At 42.4% G+C, this 12,440-nt stretch overlaps 1 long non-coding RNA gene across 1 annotated transcript; it reads left to right on the top strand.

The window, feature by feature from the left end:
* Positions 1 to 10,502: 10,502 nt before the first annotated feature.
* Positions 10,503 to 11,821, top strand: LOC139025887 (uncharacterized). The gene is made up of 2 exons (XR_011477556.1): positions 10,503 to 10,590; positions 11,100 to 11,821. It is a non-coding gene; the product is annotated as an uncharacterized lncRNA (long non-coding RNA).
* Positions 11,822 to 12,440: the final 619 nt, after the last annotated feature.

Here is a 12,440-nt window from a genome sequence, read left to right as displayed (position 1 = left end):
ACAGACAACAAAAGGAAGAGAAGAGAGGAAGGAAAGAAAAGAGAAGAAAGATACAAAAAGTTAGAAACAGAACACGACATAAGAATAGAGATAGAACTGAGGACAAGCATGATTGAGAGACAGCACACTATAAAAAAGAAAACTGACTAGAGGGGAGACAGAGATGTATAACAACATAAAAAAGTGAAAAGAGAATGGGAGAGAGAGCAGATAGTTGAGAGAACAATAAAGAGCACAGAGATGTGAAATCAGTAGATGAAGAGGAGAGCGAAGACGCAGAAAAAAAAGACCTGACTGAAGAACTAATGTATAGAAAAAAAAGAGACGCTATGGAAAAGAGGATAGAATGAAAACAGCGATGAATGAGTGACGAGACACCCGTAGGAGAGGGACTAGAACACTGAGAGAACGAAAAAAACGCATAGATAGAGAAAACACACGATAAAACAAGTAGACAGAAGACGATAGAGAAACAAGAAAGAAAAGAAAGACGACAAAGGTGATGAACACACTATAGAACAGAGAGACGCGCGCGCGGCATGAGAGGATAGATGGTGAGAGCGGACACAGAAAATAAAGAACATAAGACTGAACAACTACACAAATAAGAAATATGACACACACACACATAATTAGAAAGAACAGAAAATAAGAGACGCAAAATGAATAAGGAACAACAACAGATGTAAAAACAGTAGACTGAAGACTCATAGATAAGTAGAAGAGCACTAATAAAGAATAGAAGAAACTAGAGAATCACAAAATAAAGTTAGGCAAGAAAAAACAAACACTAACCAACATGTTCTAAGACACAGTACTCAGACATCTCCATCTCATCATTCAGATACATCACACAACAAACTCTAAAGATCCAAGAGTAAGATCCAGAAGGTAATAGACCAAAGCGTAATCACAGAGTATGCACTGGAGCAGAAAATAAGATGAGGTCAGATGATTGTAGGAGTGGAGGAGGATCAACGTAGGAGTGTGTGTAATAGGGAAAAGACAGAGCTAGACACCCTGGTGCATAGCACGACTGAGCCACACGAGAGCAAATGAGCCCCTCTAGCCAGATAGGCCCTGGGGCCAAATACACGGAACATAGCATGGGTAAGAGAGTGGAAGTGGATGAGAATATATCAATCATCACTGTGAATAGATAAAAAGAAAATGAAAGAAGTATGCAAAAGACTGAAAATAGATGGAGAGTTAGAGAGAGAGTGAAGAAACAGTATGTGGATGTTGAAGTAAGAATGACGATAGGAGAGAAAGTGAATGGGAGTAGATCTAAGAAGAAGGTGAAGAAATAGATAGAATAGAGACGTAAGAGAGAAAGAGTAGTGAGATGCAGAAATAAAGGAAGAGGGGAGACACAGATTACATGGAAGGGGAGTGGAAGAGCGGGCTAGAAACAAGAGCAGGAAGACACAGTAGAGAGCATGACAAGATGAAGTGCGGAAACAAGAAAATACGCAAAAGAGATAAAGGAGTAACAAAAGCATTCCCACACAGGCGCCAGAGTGTTTCCCACAACGTCTCCACAGTGTTAGTTATTCTTGAAGATGAGGACAAGTTGTGTGTCTATATTCCATGGTGTCTGTGTGGTTAACGGAGTGAGGTGTGATACAGTGAAAGATGGTGAGTGTAGGAGGGACGTGGAGGTCGTGGGTGTGTGTCCGTCGTCCGTCCTTCAGGGCTGCAGACGTGGTGAGGGGCTGTGCTGGAGAGACGCAGGATGGACGGAAGAGTGTGCCCTAATCGTAAAGGACGTGGGATTTGGACCAGGTCTTTCAACTACAAGACTGCCACAGTCTTGGGAGCGAAGAATCCAGGGTCAGAGGGCGCCAACGGGAGGTACAGAACTGGCTAGCTGTTGAAGAACGTGAGGTCGACGCAACCACTCGCGAGACACAGCGCCTACGTTCTGTGTGTGTAGGAGGTGGTGTGGTATGGCATTTAGTGTGCTGTGTGTTGTGTGCTGGTGTGCAAGAGCTCAAGTCTCTAATCTCTCGATCTAGGTTCTTCATCTCTCTGTCGCAGGGTTGAGTGGGAAGTTCTACAGTGAGTCAGCTGGTGCCTGTTCTGGACTGATGAAGGAAGTTGCTCAGAAGGTTGGCAGAGAGTAGTAGCCTTGTCAGTGGTTGTGGAAGCGCTAAGTGCACCTCCTGGCTGTTGTTTGGACAGTATCGAATCAACCTGAGACACCTTAGATGATCGCTCGCAGTGTGATAAGTTAACCTTCGTCTCAGCGATGCAGATAGTAATAGAGCGTATATCGCATTGGTCTCGGACAGTCTATAGTGAACAGGTAGCTAATGTTGGAGATCTGATCGCCCACAGACAGATAGCTGGGTATAGGTACGTGGATCCCTAGCATTCGGACTATGGAGAGCCTCGGGTCATACTGTGCCCCCTGTCCAGTGGCAGTGATCAAGGGTTATAACTTGCATGTTCTGGGCTCTCTCGGCAGAGACCAGATAGTCGAGGTCATAGCCTGTTGCACCACATTCTAGACATAGGAGTCTAGGGGATATGTATACGTTGACTCCCACATGCACCAGAGATGTCGCGCAGGGTCATATGTAACCTCGGTCGCGCACATAGTTCGGACAGTGATACGTGAGTCCTGCATTGATTATGGACTGTAGCCGCCCCCACTGAATGATCAGGGTGATAAGCTAGGACGCTGCCACTGTTTGGCAACGCTCCTCAGATACCAGTGCAACGCTCAGTGGATAGTTTAGGAACTGGTACCACTAGCTTACAATAGTCGGTGGAGACTCTTCGATTGGCAAGGCTGTTGATAGTAAAACTTCAAATCTTCCATCCCCACTTGTTCCTCGACTACCACGGACAGCGTATTATATCGTGGTTGCCTCATCCAATGCTTAGAACAGGCTTCAGGTTACTCTAGGCTGCGTCTCATGGTTCCAACCGACCTTGTTGACTAGCGCTGACTATTCATGCTCGCCCTTTTTTAGCTGCGCTATCATCGCAGAAGCGCCTTTGAGTAGAGTCTGGCTTAGACTTTCATGCTAGCCTTGTCTCTTAACTGGATAGACTGGACTCGGCAGATGACTTAACTGTTTCTAACTCGCGCATAGCTGGATGCATGGCTGTTATAGCCTTCTCTAGCTGGCTAGCTCTGACACTCGCTACAGACCTGATTTAGCCATGGTATTGACTTCTTTGGCTTGCCTACTTACACACGCGAGTCGAGGTTGTCTACTATGCTAGTCCTAGATCTAACATAGCGCCGCTGACTCATCGAGCGCTATGCATTCTTTAGGGTGCTCCTCACACTGCTACGAGATGTGTAACTCAGGTTGTCATTTTTCAACTGCTGGTCCCTACTTCCATAACGTAGCTGCGGTAGAACCCTTTTCTGTTTGTAATTGTGTTTGTGTACCAGGTTATGTCTTTAATGCTCTGTTTTTGAGAGCTCAGACCCTTTTATATGCTAGGCCGCACCAACATACCTCGATCTCAGGTTATTTCTCAGAACCTTTTTGTCCGGCAATGCCCTATCAAGAGACAGAGTAATTATGTTCGTTTGTCCTCGCACACATGAACACACGGCTTATTGGATTGCTTTATATTCTCACTCAGTAGGCGCATCGTCATGACTCTTGTATATCACCACACCTCTATGGGATCTATATAAGTCATAAACAGGCAACGGATTGATCGTGTACGGAGCTTCTCTTTGTGCTGTGCTATTACGCGGTGGGTGAGAACAAGACTCATAACTATTGCTCTCAGCACGGACTCGATGGAGTGGGAGTGACTGATAGGCCGAGTAATGACTGTGAAGGTTGAGTGTGAGTGTGGTTCTACTTACACAGTGTTCTATTTACGCCGATTGAGTAAGATCTAATATCAGGGTTTCTGTTACCAAGAGGTTCTATTTACAGGGTTCTACTGTAGACTAGCTGGATTTTATTCTTCTCATATGCGTAATAGTTGTTCTTGCTGATAGTGAGTCTTAAACTACGCAGTGTTTCTATCGCTCTATTCAAGTGGGTTTGTAGTAAACACTATTAATGTAGTTGTAGTTCCAGCGTTGTTTCATAACGTACTAGTTGTATGTTATTAAGAGGAGGCTAGTCGATGTTTGCTATCAGATTTAGTGTTGTATATTTGAAGACAGGGTTCTTATCTAGTAACTGTTATGTCATATGTTCGATGTATGAGTTAAGACAGTGTTGAGTAACTAGCGAGTGTTTACGTATTTAGCTGAGGTAGTGATATCTTATTTGAATCTAGTTTGCTGGTTTAAGAGGTAAGTCAGTTGTTACGTCTATGAATTATAGTGGATGTCGTTAGGTTAGCATAGTGTTCTGCTACTGGTGGGGGTATGCTACTATAGCAGTGGTTACTGTCTACATGTGTTGTAATAGCAGTTGATTCTGCTACTAGTGTTTTGTATTGAAGCAGATGGATGCATGTCTTATACTTGACTAAGTGTGTAGTATCGTATTTAATGAAGTGTTTCTATGTTCTTAGGTGCTTTGTATTAGCAGATGGTCTCTCATGTGGGATCTACGTTAGCTTGATGATTAGCAGTGTTTGCTAACTGTGTGTGGTATTAGCAGTGTTCTGCTACTAGTCGTTGAGTGTATTGCGGAGGGCAGGATCGGTTTCTGCTACTAGTTGTTTGTGTATGGAGCTAGGTACGATTTCTGACTTACTAGTGCTGCTGTTATTAAGACGAAGTTAGTTCCTGCTACTGGAGTGGGTTTCGCGTAGTCCTTTGAGCATGATGTTTACTGCTTGCTAAGGTCTAGTGTATTTAGCAGTGTTCTGGCTACTGTGTTGTATTAGCAAGTGTTATTCTGCTACTAGATGTTATGTATTAAGCAGTGGTCTGGTTACTGAGGTTGTTGCTCTGTTTAGCAGTGGTTATGCTCTAGCTAAGTTGTTAAGTGTATTTTATAGCAGTGTGCTCTCTGGTTTCTACATAGATGTGAGATTTGAGTATAGCAGTGTTCCTGCTACTAGTGTTGTTTGCAGGTGTCTGTCTGCTACTAGTATTGTGTGATAGGTCTAGGCAAGTGTTCAGAGGTGTAGACTTAGTGTTTAGTGGGATATGAAAGGGCTGAAATACAGTTCATGTCTAACTAGTGGCTTTGGTATTTCATTGTTGTAATCTGAGGTATACTTAGTAATCGTGTTACCGCTTGGTATTATCGAGGTACAGTATCTCTATCATATGCAGATGTAGTAATTGTTAGGGTATGGTATACATTACATAGCCTGGTTTATAGAGTATTACGTGTCTCAGCTTGATATATATGAGTAGCAGTAATATTTACATATGAGATGAGTTAATGTAGGGTATGTAACATTATAGCTGGTTTTACAGTATATACATATGAGATTGAGTATGTATGAGTATGGTTAACATTATAGCTGGTTTCAGAGTATTAGCATCCTCTTCATTACTACGTATTCCAGCTTTGTTCCAAGCCTTGTCTTTTCTTATCTAGTGCCAGTCGGGTTCGAGGTTGTATATGTGTTGTTTCTGCTACTTATGTGTTGTAAGCAGTTGTCTTGTCTATAGGTGTTATTAGGCAAGTTGTTTGTCTTACTAGTGTGTTTATTTTAGTGGTCTGCTATCTAGTTGTTGTATTATGCAGTGTTGTCTCGCTTAAGTGTGATTTAGCAGTTGTGCTATCTTATGGGTATAGTGTTCCTGTCTGTTCTTACTTAGTCGTTGATGTAGTTAGTGCTTCGTCTATCAGTGGTTTTAGCTAGGTGTCTATATGTTTGTTATTGCATGTCTGCTTTAATACCATGGTTGTTTATGCTTTAGTGTTGTTAGGTTATTAGCATGGTCTGTTCTATCAGAGTGTTGTTATAGTGTTTGTACTTAGAGTGTGTATAGCATGCGTCTACTATGGGTATGTATTAGACGGTGTTCCTGCCTAACCTTAGTGTTGTATTATGCATGTTCTGTCTACTAGTGGTTGTATAGCAGTGTTCTGCTCCATGTCTTGTTTATGTTTTCTTGTTGTCTATTAGCAGTGTTTGCTATATTTCTGTATTGGTCTGCGTTGTATTAGCAGTGTTCTGCTTAAGTGTGTTGTATTAGCAGTGTTCTGCTACTAGCTGGTTGTATTAGCAGTAGTTCTGCTACTAGTGTATGTATTAGCAGTGTTGCTGCTATAGTGTGACGTGTCTGCACTAGTTGTTTTGATGTGTCTACGGTATGTTTATGCCAGTGTTCTGCTACTAGTGTGTATTAGAATCTTCTCACTAGTGGTTTATGTCAGTGTTCTGGCTACTAGTGTGTTGTATTAGCAGTGTTCTGCTACTAGTGTTGTATAGCAGTGTTCTGCTCTGTTGCATGTTCTACTAGTGTTGTATTAGCAGTGTTCTGCTACTAGTGTTGTATTAGCCGTTTCTGCTACTAGTGTTGTATTAGCAGTGTTCTGCTATCTAAGTGTTGTATTAGCAGTGTTCTGTCTACTAGTGTTGTATTAGCAGTGTTCTGCTACTAGTGTTGATTAGATATTCTGAGGTGTTCAGTGGTTCTGAGTTGGATTCAGGTGTTCGGCTAGTGTTTGCATTCGCAGGGACCTAGGAATTGGCCTGGAATGACTTGATGTACAGGGGCAGGGTTCCATTACGTGGTTCGTATTACCGGTGTTTCTATTACCGGTGGTGTTCCATTACCGGTGGTTTCGTTGGGAGTGGTGGCAATTAGCCTAGTGGTTAGAGCGTTGGACTAGTAACCGGAACGGTTGCGAAGATCGAATCCCTGCAGCTGCAAAGGATAAACATTTGTCGTTCTGCCCTGAACAACGGCACGTTAACGCCACTGTTCCTAGTCCGTCATTGTGAATAAAGAATTCTTGTTCTTATATGACTTGGCCTAGTTAAAGTAAGGTTTTTAAAGTATGAGTGTTACTTACCAGTGTTCAGATCTATAGAAACCCATCCAGTAAATAGATGCTTCTGAAGGTAGTTTTATTAAGAGTCCTCTGGAATCTATGCAAAAAGTTGTCACAACTGGTAAGCATGATAGAATGATTTATTTGACGGCTGGTGATCGATGACGATCGTAGGTGATGATGGTGATGACAGCCTAGTTTGATGATTGCTGGTCGGGGGTGAAATGTTGTGTTGATTTTCCAGGAGAAGCTGAGTATGCCAGTCCGAACACAACCATCCAGTGGTTTCAAACATGCCTGCTTGCCTTCATGGGCAATGCTTATGACAGGGAGACAACACCGGCAAGGCTGTGGTCATCGGGTGTGATGAAGTCACAATCATACATTAACACTTCTCAGAACCATCTGCGCTATAGCGATTCCAGAACACTCCATAGCTTCATACACATCCAGGGTTCTAGAACCTAGAATCATGTTGTTCTACGTTAACAATTTCCAGAATCCTTCCTGGTCGTGGTCTACATCTTGTCTTGCTCTGGTGCCATGTCTTTTCATAAACTCACATCACACCTGATGTAGCAGTCTAAACAACACCTAAACCAGGTTTAGGTCTCAGCTGTATATTCAACACACACCTAAGACAGGTTTAGGTCCAGTGTAATTCATCTCAACCCTAGCAGGGTTTTAGGGTCCATGTATTCACAGACAGCATACGACGAAGGTTTGTCCAGGTTCAAGACACGCCATTCGAGTTTAGGGGTCAGAGTATTTTTCCCAAAAACGACCAAAAAGCATAAAATCACTGAAGGTTTAGGGTTACACTGTAATTCACACAGACCAGATTGAACAGTGTTTTTGGTCCAGTGTAATTCAACAAGCAGCTAGACAGGTTTTTGGTCCAGTGTAATGTCACAGATCAGACAGGCATGGTCCAATGTATGTTCAAAGACAGGTGAACAGACTGCAGCCACTGTGTGTATGCTTACTAACGACATACATGTTTTACAATATAATGTTTATTAAACATCAATCCTAATGATCATGACTTTTTTTACACCAATGAACATAAGAATTTGACTAATTACCAGACAGTCCCCAACCAACATGGACTATACATGTTTTTTCACCGCTAATATATCACCTGATGGTAATTCTTTAGTCCATCCTTTAATAAGTTTCCTGATGTAATCGTTGTGAGTTTAAGTTATAAAAAATATGTCTTACACTCTTCAAATCGGTATCCACACAATCCATAGATTAGGACTTAATCAAAGGGTCAATCTGGTGACTTCAACAACAACAAAGTGCCGAGTCACTTGACAAATCTGAATAAACCATTTATAGCAAATGTGTAAACCTATTTTAAATAATGGCTATCTATAGAGTAGTTGTGCTATGAGATTAATCAAACATCTCTTTTTGGTATTTATTTAGTTTCCTTACTTACATCTTTTAGGTAGGTGTAATTTATCCTCGTGTTGTAGTTGTAGTGTGAGTAAGTTCACTTGATTCTCATTGTTTGGGATTCTGACGGATCTCTTAAAAGGATCAAAGACTCTGAGAGGCAATGTGTCAGACTACGATCCTACGAGTTATCAACACATGAGTATACAATCACAATGGAATTACATCTAAGGCGGAACGAGTCTAGGACATAAACATCATGAAATAAAGGTCTGGCGGGGGATCTTGATCCAGTGTGGGTCGGGTGGATTTAATGGCGTTGAGGAGCGTAGATTCAACGGGGCAAGTAAATACAGTGTAAGTGTGGCTGCTTGTATTACAGATTGCCTAGCTCACAGATTGAACACTGGAGAAGATGTATGGCATTGGAACGTGCTGAGTGTGCCAGATGAGAACATAAGCATTCAAGGTGTAGCACATAAGAACGAAAAAGTAAATATAAACAATATGGGGAATGCTAGGTACGGCCTCACGAAGTTCAGAGTATGCCCGGCTACTCTCTCTCCAGAAGTAAATGGGCTTTATGTTACAAGGCGTCTGCAGTCGAATCCATGCGTATAAGGGCTACTGGTGGATCAGTGGTGGTTTGTTTACTCATAAGTCAGTCCCCAGGTGGGTAGATCGGGATGTGTTGTATAAAGAGAGTTAGTGGATGGTTGGGGGTTCTCATCAAACCCTAGTCCCAGGTGGGGGATATGACGTGAATGTTGGAAAGAGGTGTGTTAAGAGCGGAAGAAGTATACAGTAGTCCTGCCAGTCTTGCTGAGCGATTGTGTTTTGTTGACATTACGATCTCGCATGGCTCAGTGTGGCAGCAGAGAACCTGGAAGGAAAGGCGGCCTCACACGCAGGATGGGTGTTAGTGGCTTGTGGCTGGATGTAGCAGTTAGAGAAGAATGAGATACCAGCTCGGTGAAGACCGAGTGCTACGAGGTGGTGTGTTTGTGTGAGGGTTTTCTCATGTAGACGCCTAAAGTGAGTGACGATCACAGTCAGGCGAGTTTGGGGCCCTGGTCTCAGTATCGGCAGGTTGTGACTTAAAATAGTGAAGCGATGAGAGCTCACAGTGTGGATCCTAGGCGTGAGCGAGATACGTAGTCGAGATGCACTGTCGAACTACGCACGAGTTCCAGCCAGGTCGAGCGATGTAGTGAGTGGTTGTCATAGTTGTAAGGAGGCTTAGTAGGAGTTGACAAATGACGTGCAATGGTCAAGCTGGGTGATAGTTCTCGTCATGCTAATACCCCAGCTCTCTGAGCTGAGTAGGTATCTGCCAAGTCTCTTTGTAAATGCAGCGATCGCCTGAAGTCAGATGGACGACAGAGATAGTGAGTGTTTAGACGATGTGGTAATGTTTGAGCAGACGTGAGAGTGAGAGGAGTGCTGGTGTGGAGAGATACTGTGACAAGCTGATTCCTACACTTTCGCAGTTTCTGGATGTTGGGATGATGATACTTTAATGAGGGCTGAGTCTAGGAAAGGACGAGGTTTGTCTGGTTCTAAAGCCGACCTAGGGGTAGGTAATTGGCTAGTGTTGTTTGCACTACAGTATTTCGTAAGGATGAGTTTCCAGCAATCGTGCCAGTCAGTAGTTGAACTCATCATCAGCTCTTGCAGAAAGATCTGATGTTAATCAGAAATGGGTTCAGAAGGGAGAGTCAGACCAATTAGTGGAGGAAAGAGTGTCATAATTAGACTGCCTGTGTAAACGCAGCCAAAGTAACTGGTGTGATAAGGGTTGGAATTAGTAATTTGGAGTTCTCACGTAGCTAGATGGTCTACTCAGGTCAGTTAGCCAAATTCTGGTCTTTCTTGCTGCAGAGCGCTGGGAATTTGTGGTCCTTAATTACAACTCATATTGTGCTCTCTCACAGATGGAGCTTGTTCTACGAGCAAAATATAGTGTCAAGTTGAGGTTAGAAAAGAATGAACGGCCCTGCTCATATGTCACTACACAAACAGTACCACTAAGTTTGCGTGAAACTTCACAGATTGCTCACTTGTTAAGGACGTTGTGTCTACATCTCTGAGGAGTGACTTCGGGTTCAGATCACCTGCTGAGTGTCGCATCGTGTGTGTGTGTGTTTTGGGTGCTATGGGTAGCAGTGTTCTGCTACTAGTGTTGTATTAGCAGTGTTCTGCTACTAGTGTTGTATTAGCAGTGTTCTGCTACTAGTGTTGTATTAGCAGTGTTCCGGTACTAGGGACAATATTGGCCTGGATGACTGATGTACAGGGGCAGGGTTCCATTACCTGTGTTGTATTACCGGTGTTCTATTACCGGTGTTCCATTACCGGTGTTCTGTTGGCAGGGGTGGCAATTAGCCTAGTGGTTAGAGCGTTGGACTAGTAACCGGAACGGTTGCAAGATCGAATCCCTGAGCTGACAAGGATAAACATTTGTCGTTCTGCCCCTGAACAAGGCAGTTAACCCACTGTTCCTAGTCCGTCATTGTAAATAAGAATTTGTTCTTAACTGACTTGCCTAGTTAAATAAAGGTTTTTTAAAAAGTGTTACATTACCAGTGTTCAGGATACTATAGAAACCCATCCAGTAAAGATTGCTTCTGAAGGTAGTTTTATWGAGTCATGTGAATCCATGAAAACAGTTGTCAAACACTGTGTAAGCATGATGATGATGATGAATATGACGGTGGTGATGATGACGACGAGGATGATGGTGATGACAGTAGTGATGATGCTGGCGGGGAGAATGAAATGTTTGTGTTGATCTTTCAGGGCAAGCTGAGATGCAGTGAACACATCACCAGTGGTTTCAACAACATGCCTGCTGCCTTCATGGGCATGTTACAGGGAGACAACACCGGCAAGGCTGTGGTCAAGGTGTGATGACGTCACAATCAACATTACACTCCTCCAGAACATCTGGCTAAAGCATTCCAGAACACTCATCTTCATACACTCCAGGTTCTAGAACCAGAATCTGTTTCTACTTAACATTCCAGAATCCTTCCTGTGTGTCACACTTGTCTTCTGGTCCATGTTTATTCATAGACACGTTCAACACACACCTAGACAGGTTTAGGTCCAGTGTAATTCAACACACACCTAGACAGGTTTAGGTCCAGTGTAATTCAACACACACCTAGACAGGTTTAGGTCCAGTGTAATTCAACAGACAGCTAGACAGAAGGTTTAGGTCCAGTGTAATTCAACAGACAGCAATACAGAAGGTTTAGGTCCAGTGTAGTTCAACAGACAGCAATACTGAAGGTTTAGGTACACTGTAATTCAACAGACAGATTGACAGGTTTTGGTCCAGTGTAATTCAACAGACAGCTAGACAGGTTTTGGTCCAGTGTAATTCCACAGACAGACAGGCATTGGTCCAATGTAATTCAAAAGACAGAGTGAACAGACTGCAGCACACTGTGTGTATGCTACTAACACAATAAACATGTTTTAACAATATAATGTTTATTAAACATCCATCCTAATGATCATGACTTTTTTTACACCAATGACATAAGATTTGACTAATTACCAGACAGTCCCCACAACATGGACTATACATGTCTTTTTCACCGCTAATATATCACCTATTGTATCTTTAGTCCACTCCTTTAATAGTTTCTGATGTAATGTTGTGAGTTAAGTTATAAAAATATGTTTAACTCTTCAAATCGGTATCCAACACAACTCCATCAGATAGACTTAATAAAGGGTCAATCTGGGACTCAAACAACAACAAAGTGACCAGTCACCCTGACAAATCTGTAAACCATTTATAGCAAATGTGTAAACCATTTATAATGGCCTATTCATGAGTGTTGCTATGAAATATAACCAAATCATCTTTTTTATTTTTTATTTCACCTTTATTTAACCAGGTAAGCTAGTTGAGAACAAGTTCTCATTTACAACTGCGACCTGACCAGGATAAAGCAAAGCAGTGCGACACAAAACAACAACACAGAGTTACACATGGAATAAACAAGCGTACAGTCAATAACACATAGAAATAAAGGTCTATATACAGTGTGTGCAAATGGCGTGAGGAGGTAAGGCAATAAATAGGCCATAGTAGCGAAGTAATTACAATTTAGCAAATTAACACTG

Source organism: Salvelinus sp. IW2-2015, unplaced genomic scaffold (assembly GCF_002910315.2).
Source record: "Salvelinus sp. IW2-2015 unplaced genomic scaffold, ASM291031v2 Un_scaffold3491, whole genome shotgun sequence".
Taxonomy (NCBI): domain Eukaryota; kingdom Metazoa; phylum Chordata; class Actinopteri; order Salmoniformes; family Salmonidae; genus Salvelinus; species Salvelinus sp. IW2-2015.
The sequence above is the reverse complement of the archived record's forward strand: the minus strand, read 5'-3'. Positions and strand labels throughout refer to the sequence as shown.